Genomic DNA, 16,836 nt, shown 5'->3' with positions numbered 1-16,836 from the left:
TAACTATTTTAACAATAAAAAATAACAATCCCTCCCTCGCAGACTTAAGACCCTTTATAATCTTATAAAGGACAATAGGAGAAGGTCTTGAGCTCCTCTAGCTGCTTCAAGCTGGACATGGTTGCCCTCCTACCTACCCTTGAGTCCAGAAAACCCTAATAAGAGTGGGGGTATGGAGGAGAAGGTGGCCTTCCCACATGGGGAAGAATCATGCAGACTCCAGGTCAGTTGGCTGTCCCTGGACAACAGCGTGCTTGATTTAACAGGCTAACATCTTTGTTGTATTCTGGGGACAACAGATTTGGCAACAGAGTTAAAAGACATCATTCAATCCATAACCACTAGATGACAAAAGGCAAGTATTAATTTTTGAATGTCCCACATTAGGGAAAAAAAAGGACTTCTTTGGATGAAGGTGTGCTAGGCATATCTCACCTGTCCAAAACCCTTTTGGCCCATTATACTTAGTTTGGGCTGAGGGAAATATTTTGTTTCCCCCTCTCAGACCTCTGGGTTCTTTATGTCCAAGCCATTAGGACAGAAAAGAGAAACCAGTTTTAAAGTGAAGCCCACAGACCACCCCATACTTCACCAACTCAGCCACTTAGTTCAGCCAAACCATTGAGTCTCAAGAAGCAGAGGCAGACAAGATTAAGTGAGGCCTATACATACAGACAATCACTCAGATAATGAGATTATAGACTTATTCTCTATAAAAACAGAAAACACATGTTCATTTAAGTAACATAACCCACATACAAGTCTCTAAATCTGTAAGACTGTCTTATTGGAAAGACATCCAGTTGCAAAGCATTTGACATTCTTCTTGCCTGTGAATTAAACATCTTTGATGATACCACAGACATAGTTTAACTTTGAAATGAAAACAAATTTTAAATGACAAGAAACTTTAAAGGTGATTAGCTGTACTACTTTATAGTCTACCACTGAGCATTGTGATTTTCCTTGAGTCACAATTTTTCTCCTTAAGGTTATCTTCCTGTCATTAAAGGGACTGCATTAAGTCCATTTTTAATTTATCCTGTTCATTTGCATAAACACAACAGGAGCAGCAAATTATCACTTATGATCATTAGTTCTGCTTTGCTGGAATTTTCACAAGGAACATTTAGGGTGACCTTCAGTCTGCTCTTCAGGGCACAGAAGCTGAGCCACATACCTGGTGTTCAGCCTTGCCTGTACATACCTATCTTTTCCAAGTCTTTCTGGTTTTCCATTGTGCCTTAAGGTCCCTTCTAGCCATCTTTCAGGAAAACAACCTTCATTCCTTCCCTGGAAGGATTGCTGTGGACTGCACAACCAACCAAGGTACCAGGTCTTTTATCTCATGGGCATTTATTACCTTCGAAATTCAATCCCATTTCCTCAGGGCTTTTTGGTAACAACCAGAGCCCAAGCATGTCTCCTTTAGGCATGACATTCCAGTCAAAGTCTTGGTAAAAAAAAGAAACCCTCTATTAACAACTAGTCTTATTAGTTTTATGCAAAGAACCTTATGTCATTACTTACTTGTTTAGAATGCCAAACTCTGGAGGGATCAAATAGGGAGAAAAATATACAGTGTGAAGGAAAATTCTTGTCCTTCTAATATTCACTGAACTTGCATTTCCATTCTTCATAATTTCATTTCTTCCCCCACTAAAATTTTTTTCTATTTGTTTTTTCATTACAGTTGTCCCACTTTTTTCCCTCTCTTGCTTCCCCACACCCTTCCCACCCCTTGTCCCACAGTCAGTCCCCACCCAGTTGTCCATGTATGTGGGTCATTTATACATCTTCTTAGACTAGACCATTCCCCTTCTTACCCCCTTCTCTCCCTCCCCCTCCCCCCGTTGTTGCTGTTAGTTTTTTCCTTGTTTACATACCTCTTGTTCAATTTTTCTCATTTGTTTGTGTTGTTCATTAGTTTCCTGTAATATGTGATAGCATAAGTTATTTTTCTTTCATTGCCTGTCTTATTTCGCTAAGGATAATTCTCTCTAGTCCATCCATGTTGTTGCAAATGGTAGAAGTTCCATCTTCCTTTCTGCTATGTAGTACGCCATTGTGTAAATGTACCACAGTTTTTGGATCCACTCATCTATAGATGGGCACATAGGTTGTTTCCAGCACTTGGCTATTGTAAATAGTGCTGCTATGTACATAGGGGTGCATAGGTTCTTTTGAATTGGTGTTTCAGGATTTTTCGGATATAATCCTAGCAGTGGAATTGCTGGTTCAAAAGGCAGTCCCATCTTTAGTTTTCTGAGGTAATTCTATAGTGTTTTCCTTAGTGGCTGCACCAGTCTGCATTCCACCAACAGTGCAGTAGGGTTCCCATTTTTTCACATCATTGCCAGAACTTGTTTGTTGATTTGTTGATGATGGCCATTCTGACTGATGTAAAGTGGTATCTCTGTGGTTTTTATTTGCATCTCTCTGATGGCTAGTGATGTTGAGCATTCTTTCATATGTCTATGGACTCTCTTTATGTCCTCTTTGGAGAAGTGTTTGTTCAGGTCCTTTGCCCATTTTTTAATTGGGTTGTTTGTCTTCTGGGTTTTGAGTCATAGAAGTTCTTTTTGGAGATCAATCCCTTGTCTGAGGTATCATTGGCAAATATATTTTCCCATATGGTTGGTTCCCTTTTCATCTTGCTGATGTTTTCTTTTGCTGAGTAGAAACTCTTTAGTTTGATGTAGTCCCATTTGTTTATTTTTTCCTTAATTTATCTTGCCTTAGGAGATGGAGCTTGTGAAAATATTGTTACATGGGATATCTGAAATTTCCTTGCCTATGTTTTCCTCTAGAACTTTTATAGTGCCACAGCTTACATTTAAGTCTTTGATTCATCTTGAGTTTATTCTGGTGTATGGTGTAAGTTGGTGGTCTAGTTTCATTTTTTTTGCGTGACCCTGTCCATTTCTCCTAACACCATTTGTTGAAGAGGCTCTTTTCACTCTATTTGATGTTCCTTGCTCTTTTGTCAAATATTAGTTGACCATATAGACCTGGGTTTATTTCTTGGAGAAATTTTAGTAGTCATCAGACCTGGCTTTTTCAATAAATACATTGCAAAGAAAGATATGTTCTGATTTTTAAAAACCTAAGAATTACTTGAGATAATTAAGATTTGAACAGTAATTGGTGGTGATATTAAGGAATTAGTGTTCAATTAATTTTTTATGTTTTAATAGTATGGTGTTTAAAAAATAAATTTTTTTTAGAGCTCATACATAGTTACTTAAAGATGAAAGCATACTGTTGTGTATAGTATTTGACCCATATTAATCCAGCAGAGTGTGAATGGGTGGGGGAGAGGATTGGCCAGGTATGGATGAATGAGTTTGTCTATGTTAGTAAATGTGGAAGTTAGGTGATGCATATGTGGGGGTTACTATACTATTCTTTCTGCTTTTGTATATGTTTGAAATGTTTCAAAGTAAGACAGTTAAAGATAGTATAATAGAGAGAGGGAAACAATGTAACCCAGAGAATTTCAGGCCCAGAGGGAAGAATGCTTTCCTGGGCCTCTCAGACCACAGAGAAGTGACCACATAATCTGCTTTTTCTGGCACCCCTGCTTAGGAAGGATGTCTTTGACAAATGTATTTCATTCTTTAGTTCAGTATTATTCTTCTCATTCTCTGAAAATTAGTGTTTGGGAGTGTCTTCACAGCCCTGGAAAAACCTCATGTGCATTGTTAACCAAGTTTGCTGAACTGCCACAAGTCTTGGGGTCATTGATTCTTCTGTAATCTTTTCAGTGTTACTGATTCCTGCCTGTTGCTTTGTGGTCTGTAACCTTCCTAAATGCTCTGTGGCCTATACTTCCTGTCTCTCAAGGAGCACACTAGTTTACTCCCTGGTTTCCCTGCTGTAGGGAATGAATTCAGTGTGGTGCTTAATAAAATCTACTTAGCAACAAAAGGTTCAAGCTAGGCTCCTTCTGAAATAGAATTAAGTCTTATCTGCTTTCAGCACCACTCTCCCTGTGGTACTTAGACTTGTTAAAGATTTTCAGAGCAATTGATTTGCAAACTGCCTCTGCTAATCCTGGCTCTAGCCTCAGAGGTGACCTTTCTCCAGGCTGGATTATTTATGGATATCCTGCAGCCTCACTAGGGAAGTGTGTTTTGGCCTCCAAACAAAGACTACTGTCTCATGTTATGACCTTAAAAAGTTTTCCCTGCACATGGCTCTCCACTGGAATACTTTGCTGAAGTTTGCTTACTTTTTATTTTAGTTGTTTCAGATGGTTTCATTCCTAAGGTGCCAGGGGCATCTCTTTGGGGATATATTGTACCCAGTAAGTAAACAATATATGCTACAACAGCAGGTGTAATTTTCAAAGATGAGTTTCAAAAGTCTTAGGAGGACTGGACAGTAGCACTGACCCAGGTAAAGAGGACAGACTATGTTTTAGGATTTGGAGCTAGTATTGCTTTGTGGTTAGGTTCATGGCCATTGCTAGCACTGACCTGCATTTAGATATCTTTTCTATCATAGTTGTGTGATTTTGAAGACTCAGGTAATCCTGTGAGTTTCAGTTTCATTAACTTGACTATAGTATTTATCTCAGGGGCGTGTTGTAAAGAGTAAAAAAGGTATTATGTGTATACTTGCTGCATGGTGACTGTTCATTACACAGTCATTATTCATATATTATTTAAAATCACACCTTTCAAAATGTCTATCATCAACAAATCAACAAATAACAAGTGTTGGAGAGGATGTGGACAAAGGGGAGTCCTTTTGCAGTGTTGGTGGGAATACAAATTGTTGCAGCCACTGTGAAAAACAATATGGAGTTACCTCAAAAAATTAAAAATTGAACTGCTTTATGACCCAGAAATTCCACTCTTGGGAATTTATCTGAAGAAACCTGAAACACTAATTTGAACAAATATTAGCACCCCTATGTTCACTGCAATGTTATTTACAATAACCAATATTTGAAAACAGCCCAAGTGTCCATCAGTATATGAGTGGGTAAACAACTATGGGACATTTACATAATAGAATACTACTCAGCCATTAAAAAAAAGAAAATTTTACCCTTTGTGACAGCATAGGTAGACCTGGAGAATATTATGCTAAGTGAAATAAGCCAGTTAGAGAAAGACAAATATTATATAATTTCACTCATATGTGGAATCCAATGAACAAATTGAACTAACATGCAAAATAGACTCACAGATAGAGAGCAGGCTGATAGCTTTGGAGGGCAATTAGACGGTAGGAGATCAAGCAAGAAAAGAAAAAGGACCCATGGACATGGACAACAGTATGGTTAAAGAGGGTATAAAGGGGATAAATGGTAATGGAAAAGATACAATACAAGTAAGTTTAAATAAGAAAGAAAAAATTAATCACAATATATATCATAATTCTTCTAGTGACAGTATCTAGAGCTTATATCACTTCATACATACATCTATTGTAATAGTTCATACTTTGCACTATAATTCTTTTCTTGAATAGCTCAGACTAAATGGAAGACACTCCCTCATTTATTTTTCTTCTTCTTAGTATTTAGCGTACACTTTGGCACCTAATAGGCACTCAATATTTGTTAATTGAATGAATGGTTATGATTGTTAGAGCAAATAAAACTGCCTTTTTTAGTTATAAAACACATCATGTATATGCATATACATGAACCTCCATATCCATAATAAAGATATTGACAGTCCCCAGACATGTATCTATCATTACTTCTGTTTTTCAGAAGTGGCCATTGGCAGCAACTTAAGGGACTCACATGGGGCCTTCCTTGCTCCATCTCTTACATTGGAGAGAACAGAACATAGAATAAGACCTTTGCTGTGCTCAGAAGATAATGAGCTTGCCATTTTTCACATTTATAAAGGCTATTGAACAATGGTAAGAACATTAATTTGTGGGTTTTCTTGTAGCGTGTGGGCTTCCAAACCTTTTATCAGCCTAAGGTTTTCCTAAATTTCTTCAGATACTTATGATTTTTGTGTTTTGTTCTTCTGGGATGTTATAAATGGAGCACATTGTGTTTGAGGGGTACCTGTGATGGGGAAGTAGAGGTCAGTGGATAATCTTCTATCAGATTCAGATAATAGACATTAGTTGGAAAAGCACTTTGCTTAATTAGACTTTCTCTCCAGAAGTATAACCCTCTGTTAAAGCAATAATATAAGCATTAATAATATAATATCCATTCTTAACTAACTACAGCTGTACAGTTATTCACTTAAAGGCAAGATTTAAAGAAATAACTGACCAATTTCTTGAGGCTTACTCATGTTGCTTCTCTGGGGCTTTATTTCCTGGACCATTCTTTTCTTCGTTTGTCAGAAGTTCTTGGCTAGCTAGTCCAGTCACCCTGCTTTGATCAGCTCTTGACTACATTTTGAAGGTTTTGGGGGTGGTTCTGGGTTTGACTCAAATACTTCTGCTACTTACTATAGAAATGAGTATAAACAGGAACAAAACACAAAAAATATCTCCATCCTCTTTTATTCCAGGTACATGAGAAAAGTATAAAAATTGTTACCTCAGTCTATTCTTTTCCCTCACAGGCATAACACCTTCAAAAACCTTGTTCTCTTTCTGAAAAAAAAAATTAATCTCCCACTGCTCTTTTCCCCCCACTGCGTGTCTATACTTGTACACACACCACCCACCACCACACAATAACAATAGAACTTCAGTCTTTTCTGGCATTATTAAAACTTTTAGGGTTCAGACTACTGTTTAAATGAAGAAATCATCTCTGAATGGTGCAGCTTGTTGAGTGGAGACAGATTTTTCTGAAATTCAGAAAGTCATCTTCAAGTAGCTTCCAAGTTTTTCTCTCCTGGAGGCTTTACTAGTTTAAATCACTTCCATGTTTCTAAAAAAAATTCTGTTGTGAGTAAAATATACAATTTTAAAAGCAAAAGATAAAGGAAAGTTCCTGTATTGCTGTCTCTAAAGACAGAGAAATATTCTACACATGTGGCCAATTCCACTACGGTGGCATCGACCCTAGTACTTTACCAAGGGAATGAGGGAATAGCAGAACATGAGCATCAATCATTTGATTTAGAGAAAGCCTTAATGACAAGCCCAAGTGACTACTTCAGGGCATTGGGGGAGAAAACATGGGGCAACATCTCAATTAAATGTATTTAACTGGTCGCAGTTTTTGTGTAAATATTATCAATACTCAATTATGTTCTTTAGCACAACAGAAAATATATTGCATATATTGTGTCTGCCTGCCCATCTGAATGGCTCTTAGTGTAGGGAACACCATAAGTTGAAAAGTAGATAAAGTTTATTCTCTCTACCATCTTACCTCCCCTCTTCTTCTGTCCTCATTTCCTGTAGTCATTCCTCAGGCTCAATCTTGTGTCCATTCCCAAGGGCCTCCTTCCTGGCAGTTCATAACAGCTTTCAACGTGGTTATTCTTTGCAGAGTTTTTGCCTTTTAATAGGGTCCCCAGGGAATAAAATGCTCCCAGAGCCAAAAGAGTGAATCTCTAATGGTGAGATTTTAGGTATTTGTGAAAGACATTGTGGGAGGTTTTTCTCTCAGAAGACAAATACCCTGACAGCCTTCAATTGCACTGACTAGGTATGGTTGGCCCTGTAGATGAGTATAGGAATGTGAATTAATCAGCAATGAAATAGTGAATTTCACTGAAAAAAAAAAACACCTGTAAATTTTGCTAATTATATATTATTAATATTTTAGTAAGTTTTCTTTTCTTTCTTTTTTTTTTTTTTTTTTGGTTTTTCAATTACAGTTGTCCCCTTTTCCCCTAATTTCTCTACCCCACGCAACCCACCCCCTCTCCCGCAATCATATCCCTCCCCATTGTCCATGTCCATGAGTCTTTTATACGGGTTCTTTGACTAATCCCTTCCCTTACTTATCCCCCTTCTCTCCCTCTCCCCTCCCCGCTATTGACTGCTATTCTGCTCTTTGTTCTATTTAGTTCCTTTGTTTGTGTTGTTCTTTAGTTTCCTGTATTAGGTGATATCATATGGTATTTTTCTTTCTTTGCCTGGCTTATTTCACTAAGCATAATTCTCTCCAGTTCCATCCATGTTGTCGCAAATGGCAGGAGTTCCTTCTTTCTTTCTGCTGCATAGTATTCCATTGTGTAAATGTACCACAGTTTTTTGATCCACTCATCTACAGATGGGCACTTAGGTTGTTTCCAGCACTTAGCTATTGTAAACAGTGCTGCAATGAACATAGGAGTGCATAAGTTCTTTTGAATTGGTGTTTCAAGATTCTTCGGGTATAATCCTAGTAGTGGAGTCGCTGGTTCAAAAGGCAGTTCCATTTTTAATCTTTTGAGGTAATTCCATACTGTTCTCCATAGTGGCTGCACCAGTCTGCATTCCCACTAACAGTGCAGTAGGGTTCCCGTTTCTCCACATCCTCGCCAGCACTTGTTGCTTGTTGATTTGTTGATGATGGCCATTCTGACTGGTGTAAAATGGTATCTCATTGTGGTTTTTATTTGCATCTCCCTGATGGCTAATGATGTTGAGCATTTTTTCATGTGTCTATGGACCTTCTGTATGTCCTCTTCGGAGAAGTGTTTGTTCAGGTCCCTTGCCCATTTTTTAATTGGGTTGTTTGTTTTCTTGATGTTTAGTCATATCAGCTCTTTATATATTTTGGAAATCAGTCCCCTGTCTGTGATGTCATTGGAAAATATGTTTTCCCATATGGTTGGTTTCCTTTTCATCTTGCTGATGTTTTCTTTTGCTGAGCAGAAACTCTTCAGTTTGATGTAATCCCATTTATTTATTTTTTCCTTTATTTCTCTGGCTTTAGGAGATGTATCCGTGAAGAGATTGTTACGTAAGATATCTGATATTTTCTTGCCTATGTTTTCCTCTAGGACTTTTATGGTGTCACGGCTTACATTTAAGTCTTTGATCCATCTTGAGTTTATTCTTGTGTGTGGTGTAAGTTGGTGGTCTAGTTTAATTTTTTTGCAGGTCCCTATCCAGTTCTCTCAGCACCATTTGTTAAAGAGGCTCTTCTCACTCCATTTTATGTTCCTTCCTCCTTTATCGAAGATTAGTTGACCATAGAGGCCTGGGTTTATTTCTGGACTCTCTATTCTGTTCCACTGATCTATATGTCTGTTCTTATGCCAGTACCATACTGTTTTGATTACAGTGGCTTTGTAGTATTGTTTGATATCTGGTGTTGTGATTCCTCCTGCTGTGTTCTTCTGTCTCAAGATTGCTTTTGCTATTCGGGGTCTTTTTTGGTTCCATATGAATTTATGGAGTATTTGTTCTAGGTCTGTGAAATATGACATTGGTATTTAAATAGGGATTGCATTGAATCTGTAAATTGCTTTGGGTAGTATGGCCATTTTGATGATGTTGATTCTTCCCATCCAAGAACATGGTATTTGCTTCCATTTATTTGTTTCTTCCTTAATTTCTTTCTTCAATGTTATGTAATTTTCAGAGTACAGGTCTTTTATCTCTTTGGTTAAGTTTACTCCTAGGTACTTTATTTTTCTTGTTGCTATAGTAAATGGTATTTTCTTTTTTGTCTCTATCTCTGCTATTTTATTGTTGGTGTACAGAAATGCCTTAGATTTCTGTATATTTATTTTGTACCCTGCGATTTTGCCAAATTCACTTATTATATCGATTAGTCTTTTAGTGGGGTTTATAGGATTTTCTAGGTATACTATCATGTCATCTGCATATAATGAAAGTTTTACTTCCTCTTTCCCAATTTGGATGCCTGTTATTTCTTTTTCTTGTCTGATTGCATTGGCTAGGACTTCCAACACTATGTTGAAAAGGAGTGGAGAGAGTGAACAACCTTGTCTAGTTCCTGAGTTCAGGGGGAATGCTTTCAGTTTTTTCCATTGAGTATGATATTGGCCTCAGGCTTCTCATATATAGCCCTAATTATGTTAAGATATGCTCCCTTTATTCCCATTTTGTTGAGTGTTTTCATCATAAATGGGTGTTGTACTTTATCAAATGATTTTTCTGCATCTATTGAAATGATCATGTGATTTTTGTCTTTGATTCTGTTTAGGTGATGTATTATATTTATTGATTTGCGAATATTAAACCATCCTTGCATCCCTGGAATGAAGCCCACTTGATCGTGATGTATGATCTTTTTGATGTATTGGTGGATCCTGCTTGCCAATATTTTATTGAGGATTTTAGCATCGATGTTCATCAGTGATATTGGCCTGTAGTTTTCTTTCTTTGTTGTGTCTTGACCTGGTTTTGGGATTAGGATAATACTGGCTTCATAGAAAGAGTTTGGGATTTTCCCCTCTTCTTGGATTTTTTGGAACAGTTTGAGGAGGATAGGAGTTAGTCCTTCCCTGAATGTTTTGTAGAATTCGCCTGTGAACCCATCCGGTCCAGGGCTTTTGTGTGCCAGGAGATTTTGGATTACTGTTTCAATTTCCTTTTTTGTTATTGGTTTGTTGAGACTTTCCACTTCTTCTTGATTCAGTTTTGGAAGGTTGTATGTTTCTAGAAATTTGTCCATTTCTTCTAGATTGTCAAATTTCTTGTCATACAGTTGTCTGAAGTAATTTCTAACTATCATTTGTATTTCTGAGGTATCAGTCGTGATTTCTCCTCTTTCATTTCTGATTTTGTTTATTTGTGTCTTCTCTCTTTTTTTCTTGATTAGACTGGCTCGAGGCTTGTCGATTTTGTTGATTTTTTCGAAGAACCAGCTCCTAGTTTTGTTGATCTTTTGGATTGTTTGTTTAGTCTCTATGTCATTTAGTTCTGCTCTGATCTTGATGATTTCATTCCTTCTTCTTGCCCTAGGCTTTGTTTGTTGTTGTTGTTCTAGTTCTTGTAGCATTGTGGTTAGGTTTTCTTTTTGAGATTCTTCTAACCTTTTCAGATATGCCTGTATTGCTATGAACTTCCCTCTCAGGACTGCTTTTGCTGTGTCCCACAGGTTTTGGGTTGTTGTGTGCTCATTATCATTAGTTTCTAGAAATTTCTTGATTTCCTCTTTGATGTCATTGTTAACCCATTCATTATTTAATAGCATGTTATTCAATCTCCATGAGTTTGGGTGTCTTTGATTTTTTTTTCTGAGGTTGATTTCTAGTTTCAAGGCATTGTGATCTGAAAAGATGCTTGATATGATTTCAAATTTCTTGAATTTGTTGAGGCTTGTTTTGTGACCTATCATGTGGTCTATCTTTGAAAATGTTCCATGTGCACTTGAAAAGAATGTATATTTTGCTTCTTTGGGGTGAAAAGTTCTATATATATCAGTTAGATCCATGTGGTTTAGTGTGTTGTTCAATGCCTGTATATCCTTGGTGTTTCTTTGCTTTGATGATCTGTCTATTGTTGATAATGGAGTGTTGAAGTCCCCTACTATGAGTGTGTTGTTGTTGATATCCTTTTTGTGGTCTTCTAGTATTTGCTTTATGTATTTGGGTGCTCCTATGTTGGGTGCATATATGTTTATCAAAGTCATATCTTCTTGATGGATTGTTCCTTTAAGTATTATGAAATGTCCTTCTTTGTCTCTTTTTATTGCCCTTGCTTTGAAATACATTTTGTCTGATATGAGAACTGTTACCTCAGCTTTTTTTTCCGGTCCGTTTGCTTGGAATATTTTTTTATATCCCTTTACTTTCAGTCTGTGTAAATCTTTTGTTTTCAGGTGTGTTTCTTGTAGACAGCAAATATGTGGATCCTGTTTTCTTATCCATTCTGTTACCCTATGTCTTTTAATTAGAGCCTTTAATCCATTTACATTTAAGGTTATTATTGACATGTATTTATTCATTCCCCTCTTGTATCTCTGTTCCTCTACTCTATTTTTGTTTTTTCTCTTCCTTTTTCTTAGAATATTGCCCTTAGCATCTCTTGCAATGCTGGTTTTGTGGAGATGTATTCTTTTAGTCTTCCTTTGTCTGAGAAACTCCTTATTTCACCTTCTATTTTGAATGAGAGTCTTGCTGGGTAGAGTATTCTTGGTTGTAGGCCTTTGTTTTTCATTGCTTGAAATATTTTTGACCATTCCCTTCTGGCTTGTAATGTTTCTGTTGAGAAATCAGTTGATAGCCTTATCGGAGCTCCCTTGTATGTTATTTGCTGCTTTTCTCTTGCTGCTTTTAGGATTCTCTCTTTGTCTTGGAATGTTGCCATTTTAACTATGATGTGCCTTGGAGTGGGTTTTTAGGGGTTACTCTTGATTGGAACTCTCATTGCTTCTTGGACTTGCATAGCTTTTTCTCTCATCAGGTTCGGAAAATTTTCTGTCACTATTTCTCCTATCAGATTTTCAATTCCATGTTCCTTTTCTTCTTCTCGTATTCCGATGATCCTTAAATTATTTTTCCTAATGCTATCCTGTAATTGCCTTACATCTTGTTCATATTTTTTCAATCGTTTTTCATTTTGCTGTATTGTCTGGGAGTTTTTCTCTACATTATCTTCTAACTCACTAATCCGATCCTCTGCTTCGTTTAGTCTGCTTTTGACTGATTCTACTGTGTTTTTCAGTTCAGAGATTGTATTCTTAAGTTCTTCCTGATTCTTGTTAACAATTTCTATGTCTTTTTTTATGCTGGTGTAGTTCTCTGCAAGTTCCCTGTAATTTTCTTGGAGCTGTTGGTAACTTCCTTGAAGGTTGTCATAGTTGATTTTAAGGATGTCGAGTATATTGAGCTTCTTTACCACCATTGTTTTGAATTCCATGTCTGACATTTGTTCTATGTCTATTTCATCTACCTCTCTTTCTGAGGATTCCTCTTTTCTTTTCATTGAGGAGTTATTTTTGCGTCTTACCATCTTGGATTCTTTTTGTTTTTATTTATTTATCTATTTATTTGGTTTTTTTTTGGGGGGGGCGGGTAGTCTGCTTTGACTTCCCTCCTTTGTGGTGTAATATTCTTTATCGAAGGTCTGGGAGTTTCAGTCGTGCAGTCTCTTTGATATCCTGAGCCTGATGTTTTTGAGTTACCCTTTATGTCGTTTGTTTATGCTGTTCGGTTATATTTCAGATGTTCTTTGATAGGATCTTCCTTCTGGCTAGCTGGTTGAGAATCACTCTATCCGCTTTGTCTTGAGTTCTTTTGTGGATATGCTGTTAAAGACATAAACACACAGCCCAGGCAGGAGACCCACACCCTCAAAAAGTATCCCCCACTCTATCCTGCTATCGTTAGCCAACTAGCCCGTATTAATATAAATGTAAAGAGATTTGAGCTTTTATACTATAAGAAGAATAGATGAGTTGTTTTTGGGGAGGAAAAATATAATTTTTGATAGAGGGGGTGATAGATTAGTAATATTTGAGACTGTGCAAGCCAGTTAGTAGTATTTACATTGTATGTTAATAAAAATAGAAGAAAAGGATAGAAAAATACATAATATAGTAAGAAAGTGGGATTGTATTGTATTTGGGTTTATATAGTAATTATATTATATTATTTAGAGTGATAGGGGGGCTAAGCTAGACACACAAATGAATAAACAATGATTAAAGAGAAAGGATGAGAAGGAGAGGTTATATGCAACACGTTAGAGATAAAGTTTGTTATTATTGGAAGAGGTGAAGGAAAAACACCCCCCCAAAAAATCCCCAAGAAAATAGAAGAAAAGAAGAAAGAGAGAAAGAGAAGAAAATAAAAAATTTACCACAACCCCCCCCAAAAAAAACCCAAAAGGTAAGAAAGAAAGGAACAAAGAAAGATAGAAAAGAAAGAATAAAGAAGAAAGAAAGAAAGAAAAAAGAGAGAGAAAAAAATATTGAAAAAAAAATATATATACCCCCCAAACCCCCCCCCAAAAAAAAACCCAGGAAAAGAATAAAGAAAGAAGGAAAGAAAAGAAATAATTAAGAAGAAAGAAAGAACAAGGGAGAAAAAATTTGGGAGAAAAAATTTGGAAAAAAAAGAAGCGATGTTTTTACTCCGTTTTAGCCTTGGTGTGTTGCCTTCTTTTTCTGGGTCCGCAGCTGGTCTAGTGTGGCAGGTCAGAGGTTCTTGTTTTTTGCAGGACTGGTGTGCGCCCCCGGTTGCTGCTATGGTGCGCGCCCACAGTTGCCGGCATGGCGCGCTCCCTTGCTGCCCTCTGGAGCCAGTTGAGGTGCCCTTGCGCTCGAGCCCTTGCTCACGAGCCCCTGCGCGCTCAGGCAGCCCAAGAGTTTGCCCCGCGGTTGGAGCCCACTGCTGCCGTGCCACAGTGGTTTCCCGTTCGCGCCGACGACCCTGCCCGCGCGGGCGGCCCGAGAGCTTTCACCGGGATTGGCTCCTGCTGTCGCTGGGCTGCGGCAGTTCCGCGTTCGCACCGAGGAGTCCCCGCTCGCGTCCCTGCACTCGCGGGCGGCCCGAGAGCTTTCCCCGGGATTGGCGCCCACTGACCCCGGGCTGAGGTGCTTTCGCGCTCGCGCGCCGCCCCTTGCCCTCAGTCCCGCTGAGCCGAGCTCCGGGAGTTGGTCTCTGGCCTCTTAGGGCAGGGCCGGGGACACTTGTGCTCAGTGGAAGCGAGCATCCGTGGGTCGCCTCCTCCCGCTGTTCCCATGCTGCAGTCGCCCGCCTTCCCTCACCCATCTGGGCAGGCACAAACAGAGCCTGCGCTAGTGGTCTGCTTTCCGGCCTGGGGCCCTGCGCCCACGGGAGCTGTCTAGGGGTGTCTGTGCACGGTTCTCTGCCTGTTCAGTGGGCCCTCCCTGTGCCCGTAGGGGCACTGATCTTATGTCCATTGGGGAGTGTCTGAGGGACGCCTGGACTCACGGCACCGCGCACCTGGGCCAGTGAGTGAGAGCACTTCCCTATGTGCGCCCCTGCGACCCAAGTGTAGGGTTGTGGAGTGGATGAGCGCGCCTCTGCGCCTGGGCTCCTCCAGAACAGCCTACCACCCTCAAACTTTCCTCCCCTCTCCACCGTCCGCTAGAGAAAAATATAAAGGAGAATTATGTTCTCACTTGCCCAGCAGCACGCTGTCTCCTGTCCTTCAGCACCAATGCCACTTGGTCGAGTTCCGTCTCTGCCAGCGGGAAGAGATCTGCTCTCCACCTGACTCCTCTCCAGGCAGCCTGTGGTCACCAAAAATCCTTTGTGTGCTTCCCGCCGCAGCTCAGGCAGCCGCCCCAGTCAGGAATCCCGTTTCGTCCCCTTTTTCTCCGCTATCCTCACTAAACAGGTTGTTCCCAGATGGATTTTCTCTATTCCAGCAGTGCCTTGGCTCAACTCCCACCAATGTCCAGCTGTTCACTGAGATGTTCTGTCTGCAATTAGCCCAAACTGCAGACGGGTCTCCGGAGCCTAAAACCGCAACCTCTCCTCACTCCTCCACCATCTTACCTTCCTTTAGTAAGTTTTCAATCAATGAATTTGTGGTAACATTGGAGGCACTTCCAGCTGGGAAGATAATGGTGCCTTAGGAGATGAGAGAATGCTGGGATAGAATGCTTAGCCATCTTGCTCCAGGTCTTAGTCCCTTGTTGAAAGAAGCATTCACATCACACAGAATATACCAGTACAAGTATGAAACAGTAATAAACCTCTCACTGTTGTTCTCATATACATTTTGTACGTGGACAGAAAAAGAAAAGAGGCCTGAATATTTTTCTCCACATGGTCCAGCACACAAGGGTGTGAGACTGACATTTTATCTGGACCTCTCTGTCACCCTATTTCCCTCCCCCTGGTAAGTATACAGTGTAGCTTCATCTATTATTCAGCTATCAGAGACTGTTGGGATTTTCTGGCTGGGAAACTTGGGAGTTCTTACATTTCTTTAAAAATGTGGAAAAATGGATTTGCAAAATAGCTGAAAAGGAAAATTAAGAAAGATATCAACTCCTACAGTATCTTCTGCCAGAGGCCAAACTTGAGTTTTTCTTTAGTAATGAAAATTTAGTTGTTGTTGTTGTTGTTTTTTTTTTTTTTTGGTTGTCATTAATACTTAATATGAACTTAACCAGTTTGTGGCATAGGTGAAGGAAGAGCTTTAGAATTGTGTCCATTGAGAAAAAGCGCAGAGCATCTGTGCAGGGCTCTACCTTACAGCTGTAAGTAAGCACAGTGCACTTTCCACCAACCATGCATTAAAAGGTATACTTTATAGCTCTTGGAAGGCTAGCTGCAATTTTTCCATGTTGAATGCTGCAGTTTGAAGTCTTCCTTTGGAAAAAATTTTCAAGTCAGAACTTGTAGGTATAAGAATATTGAAAACAATGTAAACTCTTGTGCGTGTAAATATGTATATTTTTGCTTTCATCTTTGTAATTAGTAATGGTGACCTCTGCTATTTAAAGTAGAGAACAACATCAAAAGGTGGGGAATAAAATGCAAGGGGGATGAGGAGATGACTATGGAGCCCCCCAAATACTTAAAATGGGCCCCAGTCTCTATGAATGATGTTTCTATTGGTATCTATGACATCACAGAGCTTGAACTGGGGTCTGTTTCCACTTGGTCATGGCAGGTGCAAGAACTACTATGGACATAAAGACAGAAGACCTGGCTCAGCAATTGCATTTACTGTGCCTTCTAGAGTGAACGTCTTCAAAGGGGATTCACTGCACCCTTACATTTTGTGAAAGATTTTTTTTTTTAAATGAATGAAAAGAACTATTGGAGTACAAGGTATTAAAATGATGAAAAAGTTATTCTGGTGAGTTTAACACAATCAGCATTAAAGAAAGTAGGATATATTATTAAATGCAATAGAGAGTGCTCAGAATAGAAATGGGTGAACCTGTGATGGTACTCAAAGGAAAGTAAGCAAACTCATTTTCTTTGTTGTTGTTAAACTGATTACTGTTAAAGAAGTGTATTACTGTACACGATATAATTGTAGTCTTAAAAAGTCATT

The 16,836-nt window shown here is 38.9% G+C and overlaps 1 long non-coding RNA gene across 1 annotated transcript; it reads left to right on the top strand.

Moving 5' to 3' along the window:
• Window positions 1–6,002: 6,002 nt before the first annotated feature.
• LOC150019102 (uncharacterized) lies at window positions 6,003–16,491 on the top strand. Its single transcript, XR_016509239.1, has 3 exons — window positions 6,003–6,059; window positions 15,561–15,666; window positions 16,447–16,491. It is a non-coding gene; the product is annotated as an uncharacterized LOC150019102 (long non-coding RNA).
• Window positions 16,492–16,836: the final 345 nt, after the last annotated feature.

Source organism: Furipterus horrens, unplaced genomic scaffold (assembly GCF_987537825.1).
Source record: "Furipterus horrens unplaced genomic scaffold, mFurHor1.1.pri manual_scaffold_2, whole genome shotgun sequence".
Lineage (NCBI taxonomy): Eukaryota > Metazoa > Chordata > Mammalia > Chiroptera > Furipteridae > Furipterus > Furipterus horrens.
This window is presented reverse-complemented; position numbering and strand designations above follow the sequence as displayed.